The sequence below is a fragment of the Phyllobates terribilis genome, unplaced genomic scaffold, assembly GCF_046119375.1.
Source record: "Phyllobates terribilis strain yellow unplaced genomic scaffold, ASM4611937v1 Scaffold_7__3_contigs__length_470593459, whole genome shotgun sequence".
Classification (NCBI taxonomy): domain Eukaryota; kingdom Metazoa; phylum Chordata; class Amphibia; order Anura; family Dendrobatidae; genus Phyllobates; species Phyllobates terribilis.
In genome coordinates this window covers 339,755,001-339,769,654 of record NW_027362767.1, presented here as the reverse complement: position 1 = coordinate 339,769,654, position 14,654 = coordinate 339,755,001, and positions in this window count along the sequence as shown.

Here is a 14,654-nt window from a genome sequence, read left to right as displayed (position 1 = left end):
CAAAACTGGAATGAAGCCTCTTGTGCTATATGCATTGCAGTCTGCTAGATACCCTGCCTGCCTATATACACTGCCTGCCTGATATCTCTGCAGATGGATTAGTCCTCAGAAGAACTGTTTGTTAAGATGGATATGTGTCTCTAATATAGTTTGGATCACCTACACTAACTAGAAACAAGCAAATCTCTCCCTAGCTCCGCAGCAATATAAAGTAAGTATGTTCCAGACTTTACAGTACTCTAAGCAAAACATTGATTGTTGGTCCTTTCAAAGAAACAGATGAGAATTCCCTAGCTTTACTAAAACATTTACAATATGGTAATTTTAACAAACCTGACTGAACATGAGCAATTTGACAATATATCACTATACTGCAAAACCTCAAGCTCCCCCCATTATGCTTTAATTAATGTCTGTCAACCTCCTTTCTAATCTATTTTTCTTTTGTCTCCTATTCTCGTGGAAAATAGAAAAGAAATATATTAAAAACACTTTAAGAAAAAAAAAGAATTTAATATTTGAAGTATGAGTGACATCTTTTCAAAATCTAATTTTGAAATATTATCTTTCTGAAATACAACGATTCGGAGCACCTTCTTTTATCAGGTTTGTTAAACAGAAATTGAAAAAATGAACTTTCGAACCCTTGTGCTTATCTAACAGTGCATTTAGAGAAAAGAGGGAAAAAGTCACGAGAACAGACAGTGAATTAGCCTGAGAGGCAAAGTAAGTACAAAATTCATTTTGCAAGTTTAAGTCATTGTCAATATTAGCAAAACTCATGGTTTTTCAGCATGGAAATAAATCTTAGCTGGTTGAAGCAGGCATAATAATTAGGACTGCAGAACTAGATACAGTAGCTTAGTCAAAAATCCCTGTAATAGATTCTGCATGTATTGCATTGAATACAATTTTAAACATAAAGTTTGTACTTATTGCACTGATGGCAGTTTTAGGACTTCAATTATGTATGTGATTTCTCTGGTTTTCCAAATACAATTTTCTGTGCACAAGAGCAAGTAAAGAAACCTCCCTCCAGTAAACTGGATATCAGACAGAGAAAAAGGAACACAAAGTATTTTACTAGAAAGTCTTTCCCTTGTAGGAAAAAGTTCTTTTATCAGCATAGTTCTGATGCATTTCAGTTCACTTGGTAAGTATATTATGGTATAGTATGCTTATAAAAAGAAAAGGAAAAACATGATGGAGAAGCATACGAAGCATAAGCATATTTCTAGAATGACAACAGCATTAAAAAAAAGTATTTTTTTAAAAATTCATCCACCGAAAACAAATGTTTGGAAAGGTATTATTATGCTTTTAAATAATAAAGTAGCAGTAGCAGTAATCACTCTAGTCTGGTCTTCAGCCTGATTCGGTCTTCCGGTATATTTGATGCATTCTGCACTGACTCTGTAGCACAACACATCATAACATCTCTTTGAAATTGGGGGCAGGGAGCAATGCATGTCATGATGCATGAGCTATAGTCAGTGCCATAGGATGTAAAGATGCTGGAAGGCGGAGTAGGACTAAAGAATGAAATTCACTGGAGCAGGGCTGCATGACAAAACAAAGGCCAGGGCGAGGTAAGTATATGTTTTTTTAACTTTTTGCTGGGCCTTTAGAATATACAGGGTGGGCCATTTATATGGATACACCTAAATTAAATGGGAATGATTGGTGATATCATCTTCCTGTTTGTGGCACATTAGTATATGGGAGGGGGAAAACTTTTCCAGATGGGTGGTCACCATGGCGGCCATTTTGAAGTCGGCCATTTTGGATCCAACTTTATTTTTTTGGCAAGAGTGTCATGTGACACATCAAACTTATTGAGAATTTCATAAGAAAAACAATGGTGTGTTTGGTTTTATCGTAACTTTATTCCATGAGCTTTTTAAAATTTTATGACCACTTATAAAATGTGTTCAAAGTGCTGCCCATTGTGTTGGATTGTCAATGCAACCCTCTTCTCCCACTCTTGACGCACTGATAGCGACACCGCAGAAGAAATGCTAGCGCAGGCTTCCAATATCTGTTGTTTTTGATGCTGCACATCTCGTATCTTGATGGTATGGTGTGGTATATGAGGTACAAAGATAGTGGGGCCATTCTTCATTAATGGATACCTCAATGCCACTGGATATCTGAAATTGCTACATGATGATGTGTTGCCTTCTTTATGCACTGAAGATGGCACATTCCCTGAGTTTTTCCAACAAGATGGTGCACCACCACATTATGGGTGTCAGGTCCGAGCATTCCTACATGAACAGTTTCCTGGAAAGTGGATTGGTCATTGTGGCCCAGTTGAATGGCCACCAAGGTCTCCCGATCTGACCCCCTTAGACTTTTATCTTTGGGGTCATCTGAAGGCAATTGTCTGTGCTGTGAAGATACAACAGATATTGGAAGCCAGTGCTAGCATTTCTTCTGCGGTGTTGCTATCAGTGTGTCAAAAGTGGGAGAAGAGGGTTGCATTGACAATCCAACACAATGGGCAGCACTTTGAACACATTTTATAAGCGGTCATAAACTTGTAAAAAACTCATGAAAGAATAAAGTTACGCTAAAACCAAGCACAACATTGTTTTTCTTATGAGATTCTCAATAAGTTGGATGTGTCACGTGACCCTCTTCCCAAAAAAATAAAGTTGGATCCAAAATGGCCGACTTCAAAATGGCCACCATGGTCACCACCCATCTGGAAAAGTTTTCCCCCTCCCATATGCTAATGTGCCATAAACAGGAAGTTGATATCACCAACCATTCCAATTTAATTTAGGTGTATCCATATAAATGGCACACCCTGTAGTTTGCTGGCTTCATTCAAAATGAATCTTGAAAAAATCTAAATTAAATTGATTCAACTCAAATGAATTATCTCAACTCTGCCTCATCTTGTTATAGAATTAAGTCTGTGTTTATGTATAACATACATGACAAAGAATTATACCCTAGCTGTAGCTATATTATTTACTTTAGTAAGGCACTATACCTTGTAGAACCAATAAGTTAAAATTACTGAGAACTAGGAGCTTTCTTTTACATAAGCACGAGTGGGTGCCAAAAATTTCTGAACAACACTAGAAATTACCACACTTTGAAAATTTCTGTGATCTGAAATACAAAATATTTTTGCTACCAAGATAATTTTCTCTTGTGTTGGCTCTGAAAAAAAATTCAGTACTTATGATGTGATATATTGTCATCACAAATTAAAAACAGTGATCTAATTTTTAGTATGTTGTAACTGGTTATAAATTACAGTCATTTTAAAATGCAGCAATTTTTGTACATTAATTAAAACAAGATCATCTGAAGCTATTAACATGATCAGTGCCTTATGCCATAGTAATGTTCTTCTGACCTTAACACAAGCTACCTAGTAAGAACATATTGAGCCAAGCAACCATCTGTTTGAGTTATGGGAACATGGATAAGGTCCCAAAAAGTGTCAACTTGACTTCCACTTGTTTCGAAAGAGCCACAACTGATAATTGTAAATCATTTAAAGAATTTAAGTGCAAAGTAAATACTTTTCTTCTTAATTTAGTAAATGTATTTCTTTCTAAGTATTTCAAATTGTAAAATATTAATGGAAGAAAAGAAATGAAACCAACCTGAAAAGTCTTCTAAATTAGGTGTAATTGAGTTTCCATCAGCTGGGGATATGAATCATAACGGAATTGCTTCAAATGAAGGAAGATAATTTCAATATCTTCTGTGCCTTAAATGAATTATTTACTAATCTCTCCACAGGACGCTTATCTCCTGGTTAGTTGTCCTCAGCCATTTGGCCATAATGAAAACTTGTTCCCAGCTATTTCCTTGTACAATTTTGTGAGACTTATTCTGATGGTAATTAATTGATTTTTTTTTTCTCCTTTAAGTTATGATACTTTTCTTTGAGAATTGAAATAATATTTCATTAAAGGATTAGATTATAGAAGAATTTTAAAGTGGAATGGGTATTAAAAGAAAATGATTCCCTTGTTAACATAACAGTTATCACAAAGTGTGTGAATTTTTTCCCTTTCATGTTAATCTGCAGTGGAAAGCATGATAAAATTCTATGAGTGGTTAAGAGTGCATTCATTTTTTAACCATGTATAATGCTTATTACCAACCCACTCAGGACAGACCTACTTGCAGCCCGTCCAGTAGTGGACAGACACCTACTTAATCACTTCAGGTTCATTAGAAAATTGACTAAGCAGTTTCTCGAGTAGAGGACATCCAGAATTACTTTTTCTGCATCTTGCAATTTTAAAGCGCACCTGTCAGCAGGATTGTGCTTAATAAACTACATACATTGTCATGTGGGCGCCATTACACTGGGTAAAATGATACCTTGGATGATGAAATCCGTCCATTGATTCTTTTATAATCTTTAGTTTCAGTTCTGACATAATGGTATGCATGTGCTCTGGTGCTCTCATTATGTATTCATGTATTCCTTTCTGCCTTGTGACAGGTCACTGTGCTTTCAGTGACCCGTCTACTATTTTAAATATTGCATTTGTAATTTCTCTGCCCATGATAAATTTACATGTCTCAACATGGCCGCCCTATGCCTGCGCATGTGCAGTAGCATCTTTCGGTTGCCGAGAGATGCTCCTGCGCATGCGCGGGCGCCATTTTTCTTTTGGAAAAAGAATGTGGGTGCAGCAATATGGCGCCGTGCATGCGTAGTAGAATCTCGGCAATCAAGAAATGCTACTGCGCAAGTTCGGGCGGAGGGAGCCATATTGCTGCAGGCAAGTTTACTCTTCCTGTAGTAAAACGGTGCCTGCGCAATATCATCTAACGCTTGCCAATTCTAAATAAACATAATATGGGTCTAATAGACCCATGTCATGTAAATATGTAGTTTTCCAAAATGCATTTTTCTAAAAAAAAAAATTGCCTATTACATAAAGCTATATAAACAACTGGAAATTACCAAACACTACAAACCTGAGGAATACCAAGAGTATTCCTAAGTTAAAGAGGTTTTCCCATGACAAAAGTTCATTTTAGAAATTGGCTGTCTCTGAACGTGTATAGAACATACTACAGCTCCTAGGCAGGGGAGGAAGCAAAAGACAATACAGACATTTACAGCAGGAGATTACAGAGGATTCATTTTGTGAGGTAAAACATTTCACTCCCTGTTTTTAAACAATATTTTACCTCACAAAATGATCCTCTGCGATCCCCTGCTGTAATGTCTGAACACTCTTTTGTTTCGTCCCCTACCCAGGAGCTGTGGTATGTTCCGTACACTGTCAGAGACAGCCATTTTTTAAAATGAACTTTTGTTCGTGGGAAAACCCCTTTAAGTAATCTTGCAGAAAATAGCAAAAAGGTAAGTTAATGGGCCTAATATCCCCGCATTATGCATCCTAGAGTTAAGAAGTACTCTTAATGAATAAAGCGAATATTAAATGTTGCATACTCCTCCATGTGCCTCACTAAAAGGCGCAGCAGCACTTCAATATATGAAGACACTGCAAACATTAAATCTAGACCTTTTAGACCTTATTGTCACTCAATGAAATGTACTTACAAAATGAAGGTTCTTAACGCATAAATTGGCCAATTCATGTATGTCCATCAACCACGGCAAGGTGACTTCCTTCTGATGGGTCCTATCTTACTAAATATGCCACTCTTGGGCTATGAGCCTACAGTTAAAAGGATGAACATGTCTCTATTGGGCTATGAGCCTACAACTTCAGGGCAAGTAGAACTGATTAAAATCACCTGCGGGTTAATGGAAGGACTGCAGTGTCAGAAAGGAAGTGGTCAAACCTCAAATAGTTAAATATATCGAAAAACTGACCAGTGTGAGCTGTCACGTGCTTGCATTTATCATGTGCTGGTCAGTTTTTCACTATATTTCACTTAGAGGCCACGTTCACATGTTAAGTATGTGGTCAGTATTTTACATCAGTATTTGTAAGCCAAAACCAGGAGTGGGAGAAAAATGCAGAAGTGGTGACGTGCTTCTATTATACTCCTCCTCTCATTGTTCCACTCCCTGTTTTGGCCTACAAACACTGATTTAAAATACTGATCAAATACTGAACTTGTGAACGTGGCCTAAATGTTACTCCAGGCAGATTGTAGCAAGACTTGTGCCATAAGGCATGACGCAGCTCATCGTTAGACAATTGGACACTAAATTGCAGCCGCCTGTCTGGATCATCCTCCAATAAACCATGAATTAGATGTGGATGATAAGCTTTCCACCCAATAGATTTCAGGATTCGCATGATAGATGCTCTTGATATTCCCAATTCCAAAGAGGCTCTTCTGGTGGACTTTTTTGGACTCTGAACAAATGTTTCAGCAACAAGTTGTTTATTATCTTCTGCACAGACTGTTTTGGGTCGACCAGATTTTGGAGCATTAAGGATTGAGACAGTGGCATTGAATTTGTCACGAATGCGGTAAATGGTTTGTCTCTTTGGGGCTTGAGTACCAAATGTTTCAACCCAATTTGCTCTAACGGTTTCAGCATTTTGAGATTTCCAATACTCTGTTAAAATCGATTTTCTTTGATCTGTATTTAAATTATTTGCCATTATGTGTTATCTGAATTATCTGAAAAGAAAACAGATTTGGGGGAGATCTATCTGTGAAAACTAGATCTGAGAAACTGGCTCTGTTGCTCTTAGCAACCAATCAGATTCCACCTTTCATTTTCCAAAGAGTCTGTGAGGAATGAAAAGTGGAAGCTGATTGGTTACTAAGGGCAACTGAGCCATTTTCACTTTACACTATGATTGATAAATCTCCCCCTTCATAACCTTATTACACTTTCTGTCCACCTACTTTTGGACCACCCTGTAAATACATATATTTATTTAAAAACAAAAATAAACAAAAAATGCACACATATTTGCTGTTGAAGTGTATGGAGCGACACCACTTATAAAGCTGTCACACTAGTTAACCCCTTCAGTAAACACCATAAAAAATAAAAAAGTGACAAAAAACTATGCTTTTTCTTCATACCGCCATAGGAAAGGTTGAATAAAATGTGATCAAAAAGTAAAATGTAAATAAAAATGGTGTAACTGAAAATTTCATCTTCTCCCTCAAAAAAAGACACCATACAGTTCTGTCAGCAGATAAATATAAAAAGCTATAGCTCTCAGAATATAGTGATGCAAAAACAATTCTTATTTCTAAAAAAAAACTGTAAGAGCCAAAACATAATAAAAATTATAAAAATGTGGTATCGCTGTAATTGTACTGACCCGAAGAATGAAGCTGGCTTATGAATTTCACCTCATGAAGAACGGCATTAAAAAAAAACAGTTCCTGAATTGGTTATTTGTTCATTTAGTCCTCTCAAAAACTAGAAAAGGAAGTGTTTAAAAAATGTTATGTGCTCAAAAATGGTACTGATAAAGACTTTAACTCATCCAACAAAAACAAGCCTTGACATGGCTCTGTCGGCCAAACTATAGAAAAATTAAAGCTCTCAAAATATTGCAATGCAAAAATATTTGTTTTTGTACGAAAAAACTTTTTTTTGTGTGGGATAGTAGCCAAACATAAAAAATAATATAAATCTGATACTGCTGTAATCCCACCATCCTGAAAAACAAAAACGTGTAATCACTTATACCGCACAGTGAACAACTAAAAAAAAATACGAATTCTTCACTTGTTTATTCCTACTCGAAAAATCGCAGTAAGGTTCGGTTAACATTTATCCTGCTCTCTACACTGAGCGATTAAACCATGGTTTCTATGTAAATCTCTGAAATACATGATTCAGACAGAAACCCTAACAGAAGATTTCCTATAATGAGGCAGATGAAAACAATTTGGAATCTCTCCTATGATCTGGTGGTGTCCATCTTTTTAAGCATCTTCCGCACAAAGGCCTGGTTTGCCACAGTTTTGTATATGCTTGAAAAAGAAGGACACCACTGAACAGAGGCCAGATTGAGTCCACATTAACTCTGCTATCTTATTATTGTGAATTGATCCCTCGGGGGTTTCATCTAAATCATGTTATACAGAGATTTTGATAGAAGACGTAATGTAAGTGCTCAGTGTAGAGCGCAGGATAAATGTGATTCAAAATATTAAGTAAAATGTTCCCAATAAAAGCATCAACTAAATCCATGCAAAACAAGTCCCCATTCAAGTCTGTCATCTGTCAATGAAAGTATAGGGGGTTTCCACATTACTGGTAGCACAAAGGCTCTGGGAAACGACTATGGTTCCCCCAAAAAAGAAATAAAGCAAAATATGCACTCCCAAATCAAAATGCCAGCCTCGCTTCTGAGCCCCACAGTGTGCCTAAACCTCATTTAACTTTCACATGTTTGCTATTGCTATAGTGATGAGAGCCTGCTTAATTTACGAAGTGCATGTCTACAACAGCATAAGCTGGGCACTACAACATACTGGGCACTACAACGTACTGGCACCTCAACATGCTGGGCACTACAGTGTATTTGGCACTACAGTGGTAGAGTTGCAATTTTCACCCAGCAACATCCATTGCAGCTAGTTTGTGGAAAACACCCATGGAGTCCAAATTGTCACTACACCTGTAGATAAATTCCTAGTGGGGTGTAATTTTCATAATGTGGTTACTTGAGGGAGGATTCTGCTCCTCTGGCACTTATGGGCTTTGCATATGTAGTCCGCAAACTATTCTACAAAATTTTGTTTTTCAAGTGTTGAATAGCCCTCCTTCCCACCCAAGTCTCACCATGTGACTAAGCAATATTGTACAGACACATATGGGGTATTACCACGTTCAGCAGAATTGTATGACAAATATTCGTGCCATTTTTACACATTTCTTTGCGTGAAAATTTAAAATCTGGGGCTAAAACTAAATTTTTATGGTAAAATTTAAATTCTTTTTTCTTCATCGCCCAATGTTATAAAATTCTATGACACACTTGTGGTGTCAATATGATCGATGCATCTTTTGTTGAATTCATTGAGAGGTATAGAGGTAAAATGTAAAATGAGGTCACTTATGGGAAGTTTTGCTGTTCTGGCACCTCAGGAGCTGTGCCAATATAAAAAAGCATCTGCTACCCATTCCAGCAAAATTTGTGCTATAATCTTGAACTCCTTCAACTCTGAGCTTCCCTCTCTGCCTGAAAAATATTTCTTAATTACATGTAGGATATTGGCGCCCTCAGGAGAAATTGCACAGCAAACTGTGAGGTTCATTATATTGTTGCCAATATTACCCATTTCCCTGTGTGAAAATGTAAAATCTGGGCCTAAAACTATTTTTTTGTAGTAAAAATGTAATTTTTTCTTCACTGCTCAATGGTATAAAATAATGCAGTCCACATTTCATATTTTCTATGTTTGCATAGTGTAGAGTCACAGGGGGTGGGGATCAGTGAGTGCTCTTGTTCGCTGGTCTGAGACCGCATGGACCAAGGCTCATCCCACTGATTGACTGCTCTCTTTTCTCATGGGCATAACACTACTCAGACAACATAGGGTGAGGATAAAACAGTGTGGCATTACTTTATTGAACCACCAAACAGATAATAACACATAGAACAGTCCCAGCAAATACCCAATATGGTGCCAAATGACAGAGTCCCACCCTTCTGCTGACTAACCGGGATTAGAGCAGCTGCATCTCCGGGGTTTACAGGGACAACAATCCCCACTAGTGGCACCCCACTTTTGGTGGCCACCCACAGAGAGAAGATAACGACAAGCTTAAGTAGCTGACAGTCCATTGAGGTACTTGACCAGGTGACTGGAGTTTCCCAACCTGGCTTCCCCAAACATCTCCATTGGGTCAGGTGACCGGCAGGTCCCAACCTGGCTTCTCCCAAATGTAGCCATGGGGTCAAGTGACCGGATAGTCCCAACCTGGCTTCCCCAAACCTATGCATGGTGCCAGGTGACAGGAGGGTCCCAACCTGGATCCCGAAAATATTTCCATTGGTTCAGTGATGGTCAATGGAGCTTATTTGTATTCTTACAGCTAGAGCCGTGGTCCTTAAGCTGGAATCCTATAGAATTTCAAATATGTGTCCCTCTTGAAGGAGCCATGGTGTCCTGGCAGCTGTCCTGTAGAGTGTTCCTTTATGGAGTCATGGTATCCTGGCTGTATTCTGTCAAGTCACTCTCTTCTAGCAGAAGGATAGAAAATCCCTTTTATACACACATCTGAGGTTCAGGTCATCATACACAGGTCAGAGGGAAGGCGGGATGAGATTAGCTCGCATTGTTTGGGTATTTAATCAATCTGCTTAGTTTGTCCTCCTCTGATTTGCAGGTCAACAAGCTACATGGACTTATATAATGGATAATCAACATAATGGCAAACCATGATTGTTTCATGACCCTGTGTCCCTGTCTTCCAACGATAACAGACAATAAGTTATAACAAACATCAACTTAAGTGTCAACATTCTGACTCATACGACAGTAGATCATATTTCTTGACCAACTAAAGAAAGAAACACATAAATTCAATAGTCAATATTCAGAGAATAGCCTGTTTCCGGGCCTACTGAAAATAGACGTCTGGATTTTTAAGATTAAATGCTGTGTGGTCACACATACATACATCTTAGCCTTTACAGAGGCTGCTGTATTGTTTGGTTTGTATATTATGCAATTATAGCAGCTTGAACCTCACTTTATTCTGTTCGAAGGTGCTAGCTAGTTTTTTTTTTTTTGTAGTATACTATTAAAGATTTTGACTGCCTCCTTTTCTGACTGTGCACTCCTCTCATCAGCCTAAGGCCGTTTTTAATTTTATGCTGGATCCTACTGCCCTTTTAATTTGTAGGCTTTTAGCCCATCAGACTCATTTTTGATAAATATTAGGTTTAATATTCAAAGAAAGGTCACCTTATCATGGATGATGGGCACTCATTAAGTGGCTAAATTATGCGCTAAGGTCCTTCATTATATGAGTATATTCTATATAGCAGTAATGCAGTCTAAACTTCATATATTCAATGTTTGCATATATCCAAGTGCTTACAGAGTGCGGCTGTACTCTTTTGTCTGTAGATGGATAGTAAGAAATAGTTAGGATACTTAGGTCTCTCACATTTCTTTTATGGTAAACAGTTATCTTAAAGAAATAATTCATATTGTTATATGAATAAATTAGCATTTTTTCCCTACACACTGTTCAATCAGTTTTGAAAGTGTCACACTATCTAGACACATATGCTTTTATCAAGAATAGTAGTAACTGCCATTTGTCAATTTAATCATAATTTTTTGCGAGAAATTATGGAGAAATGGTACAATACAGAATTGTAAGAATATATTAAACATTATTAACTAAATCAGATATGTCAGGAGCTGCGACAGTTCCTCTTAAGTAATTAAGTATGGAGGCCATAAACATAATAAATACATACTAGAAGACATTGCAGCAAAAGAATAATTGATCAGGTTTAAATATAGTTTGTGTTACTAGTAGTGTTGAGCCACCCCCGTAGTGTTCGAGTTCGGTTCGGTTCGTCGAACACCCGTGTGTTCGCCGAACTGTTCGTCGAACTGTTCGTCGAACACCTTCGAACACCGTTAAAACCAATGGCAGGCAAACAAAAACACATAGAAACACATAGAAAACACCTTCAAAGGTGTCCAAAAGCTGACAAACTGCTCAGAAGACACAACTAACACATGGAAAAGTGACAAGTACATATAGTCATGCGAAAAGAAAAGAGGTGGAGGAGTAAAAGGAGGGGGAGACACAGATATAGGCATGTCATGCCCTTCCAAAATCCAAAAAGTGAGAAGCCGACACGTTCAGTCCGCTCCTGCCCGTGCCACCTCCGTGTCGCCGGGTTTGTGCCAGAGCCGCGGTGAACCCTGACGGCCAGCCCCCCTCTCCCAATACTGGTGCCTGTCCGCTGGTGGGTCGAGTGAGCCCCCCTGTGGTGGAGGCAGCTCTAAGCTTTTTAATTTAAATTGTCTCTCTAATTTGAATAAATACACTTTAAATCCATTTACAAGGATCTATTGGAGGGCAAGTCTCATGCCAGCAGCCGCGTAATTCCAGCTCCAGTAGCGTCCACTAAAGCTGCTGCAGTTAAAAAGCTTTTATAAGGATCGAGCTCGGCTGTCCACCGCAAGGCATCCTACTGCCAGTCCGAGCCCCTATGCCTTGGGGTGCCTCCTGATGCTCTTCACTGAGTATCCCGTGGTCCCGAAGCATTTCCTTTGAAAAAATGAAGTGTCCAAACTACAGGTGGTGTAGCTTGCTTAACAGCCGGGATAATCTGCTGCCTAGCAAACCCTGCTACTAGGCACAAAGTATTTCCTGGGCTAGATGCAGTTAAAAATTTGTAATTAGATACTCTCGTTGGATGCTGAGAAAGCATTCCATAGAGTCTCCTGGCACGCCATATATGATTCTCTTAAAAAGCTTGGGGTAGGGGTCTAGGGGACCCTTTTATAGCCAAAATCACGGCCCTGTATCGCAATACGTCACCTAGGCTGAAGATAAATGGAACTGTAGCACCCTGAGGGCTCGGTTGCTACAGAGGTATTGCACCTCACCCAGAGGTGTGATATCTCACTCTCAGGTAAGGATGTAGTGTGGATCAGGACCCGACACCTGCATGCATTACACCACATTACCGTGGGGCAGGGCGACCAATATGCCCCTGAGATGGGCACGACAGTCCCTGTCCCTGGCTGGAGTGGGGGGAGGGAACACTGAGGAAGGGGAACCCTGTAGTGCAGGAGCAGGGAGGAAGCAGTTCCTGGGTGCATTGAGAAGGGAGTATAAAAGGTGGGCACCATCTTAGTTCAGTGTAGAGAAGTCTGAGCAGAAGTGGCAGGGAGCAGGGGCTCTGCATGAGCTCTGCTCTGGAGGCGGGCCTAGTAACAGAGGCCCAAGCCTGGAAGAGGGAGAAGGAAGGAAGAGGAGCGGAGAAGGCTCCAGGAACGAGGAACGAAGGGATCTCAGGGGTGCGGCCGGGCGAGTCGCCACCGCACGCCCGAATCCACCTGCGTGGAGGGGTCAGGCCAAAGGGGGAGACCGGTCCCCGAAACTAGTGGAGGCAGGAAACGACCCTCAGCTAGAAACAGGAGGCTGTGACATTTTATGTGGCGCAGCCCCTCGCTACACCCGCTAGGAAGGCACCACATAGGGTCAGGGAAACTGGCGCCAAGTTTACCAAGAGGAGGCCCGAGGCAGCCGGACAGAAGGGTTGGTAAGAAAGGCCAGACAAAGGACACACAAAGGGGGTCCTGTGAAGCACTCCAAAGTTATCTGGGAGTTGTCTGAGCCCCTCACCTGGTGAGCACAGTACGACGTGGGCAGCCGTTACCTGCAGACGTGGTCTGGATAATAAGAACTGTGAGTAAAGGCCCTGGACTGCATCACTGACTCCGTGTCATTACTGCTGCTGCCCTGCACCATCACCCCCATCCTCCGCATACACTGCCCTGAGGCTATACTCCTCCCGTGGGGAGTTATGCTACGCTCTGCTGCACCCACAACACCAGCCTCAGCGGTCTGCCCTGGAGCGGCGGTTCACTCTGACCGCAATCCACGGGTGGCGTAGTCGGACATTTAAACATCAAAACCACATAAATAGTTCCGCCACTGGTTTGACCGCCCTGAGCCACGGAACCGGGTTGCCGCCTCGGAGACTACAACCACCAGCATCCACCAAAAAGGGTCCGTCTCCGGGTGTCCCAAGGCCCAGGGGGCGCGTGAGAACATTTTCATCACCTTTCACAATCACCAATGGGACAAGGCAGGGATGTTCTCTGTCCCCTCTCTTATACATCCTAGTGAGGGAGCACCTGCTCTCATCAATTCGCCATAACCCCAATATTAGGTGGATTGAGGTGGGAGGCACCGAGTACAAGTGCTCTCTATTTGCTGATGATGTCCTAGTATATATCACTCAATCACATATATCCATCCATGCTGTTATGGCTGAAATAGATCACTTTGTTACATGGTCAAATTTTAAAATCAATGCAGCGAAGTCTGAGGCCCTCGATGTCTCCCTCCCCAAATCCATATAGGATTCCATCCAGTCCAACTTTCCCTTTGCCTGGCCCTCACAGGGTATCAAATACTTAGGAATTCCTATTCATAGAGACCTCTCCCATCTATGTTATCTTAATTTTGGGCCCTTTATTGAACAACTCCATACAGACCACGGTTGGCAAGTTAGAACTGTAAGATTCACTACGTGAACCACTGGTGTTTTGTGGAAAAGCACATGTACACTGTGTTCCAAATTATTATGCAAAAAGTGTTTAGGAGTGATAAGGGAAGAATTTGTTTGTTTGTCAGTTAAACTCATTGATGGTGATGTGTGTCAGGGCTCTTTATATCACTGTAAGCAATTGCAGACACCTGTGCTAATTAGTTTGGCAGGTGTGTCCAATGAAAGGCAAGACTACTTAAGAAGGCTGTCTCACATTATTAAGCAGCCTACATTTTCTGCCAAAATGGGAAAGAAAAAGGATGTGTCGGCTGCTGAGAAGCAACAAATTGTGGAGTGTTTAGGTCAAGGCATGACTACAATCAACATTGTGCGATGATCAGGATGAAGTGTCTTGGCAATCAAGAAGTATGTAGCTGATTCACAGTACACACGTGTGCGTGCTGATAAGGGCAAATTGAGGACTCTTTCCTACAGGCAAATACGTCAGGT